Below are 1,118 nucleotides of genomic sequence, written 5' to 3'. Positions count from 1 at the left end.
TTTTCCATTACTGTGAAAAGTGTTCACTGGCTCGGAAGGACGTTTTCCATTACTGATAAAAATGTCTATCGGCCACGCAGGCAGGTGATCCGATGTATTCGTGATTCAGCCCAGATAGCTCAGTTGGGAGAGCGCCAGACTGAAGATCTGGAGGTCCTCAGTTCGATCCTGGGTCTGGGCATTATTGAGTTTAAGTTTTAGTCGGAATGAGTCTGTACTGATCCATTCCGCCCTAGGTCGAGCTAGCGAGAACACGAGTGAGCAAAGATAAATAAAGAGTGGTCGATGCAGGGCTCGAACCTGCGACCCTCGCGTTATTAGCACGATGCTCTAACCGACTGAGCTAAACGACCAAACTGCACATGGTAAAGGTATGAAACTCACGTGCGTCCCCACTCCCCCTGTCCAATGTTGCCAAAGTGGGCACGTGGCGCTAGACTCCGGTCCACGGTATATCCAACTTTGGGCAAGGGGATCAGGGGCCATTTGAGCGACCCTCACAAAGCATAAGCATCTCTGAAAGCACGCGCGTGGGGGACTAGCTCAAATGGTAGAGCGCTCGCTTAGCAAGCGAGAGGCACCGGGATCGATGCCCGGGTTCTCCATTTTCTTTGACGTTGCTAGCATGAGTAATTCAACTGCATTACATCGTTGAAAGGTATCTGAAGTTTGAAGTGTAAGAAGTAAGGTACAATGATGGATCAGGTTGCACGAGGATTAAACGTCACCAATCATTGGCTAAAGTTCCCTGTTTGTAGTTTGAAATTCCCTCGAATCGCGTGACTCGTCAGCATGGTGATAATTGGTTACACAACACCAAATAATTTCTAGGGAATCTATAAATGGGTATCTCCTCTCGAATCTTGTGTCACCAGTCACCAGAACACAGTGTTCTGAACACTGGTACAAGGAATTCGGGTTTCGGGTTCGGGTTTCGGGTTTCGGGTTTCGGGGTTTCGGGTTTCGGGTTTCGGGTTTCGGGTTTCGGGTTTTCGGGTTTCGGGTTTCGGGTTTCGGGTTTCGGGTTTCGGGTTTCGGGTTTCGGGTTTCGGGTTTCGGGTTTCGGGTTTCGGGTTTCGGGTTTCGGGTTTCGGGTTTCGGGTTTCGGGTTTCGGGTT

General features: G+C 49.8%; 3 non-coding genes across 3 annotated transcripts; 2 read left to right on the top strand and 1 right to left on the bottom strand.

The window, feature by feature from the left end:
- Positions 1-108: 108 nt before the first annotated feature.
- Positions 109-181, top strand: Pmar_PMAR014003. Its single transcript has one exon. It is a non-coding gene; the product is annotated as a tRNA-Phe (tRNA).
- A 98-nt stretch (positions 182-279) lies between these two features.
- Positions 280-353, bottom strand: Pmar_PMAR014002. The gene has a single exon. It is a non-coding gene; the product is annotated as a tRNA-Ile (tRNA).
- A 179-nt stretch (positions 354-532) lies between these two features.
- Pmar_PMAR014001 lies at positions 533-605 on the top strand. The gene has a single exon. It is a non-coding gene; the product is annotated as a tRNA-Ala (tRNA).
- Positions 606-1,118: the final 513 nt, after the last annotated feature.

This window comes from Perkinsus marinus (assembly GCF_000006405.1).
Source record: "Perkinsus marinus ATCC 50983 genomic scaffold scf_1104296942678, whole genome shotgun sequence".
In the NCBI taxonomy this organism is placed as follows: Eukaryota; Perkinsozoa; order Perkinsida; family Perkinsidae; genus Perkinsus; species Perkinsus marinus.
Note: the sequence above shows the minus strand (reverse complement) of the source record. Positions and strands in the feature narration are given on the sequence as shown.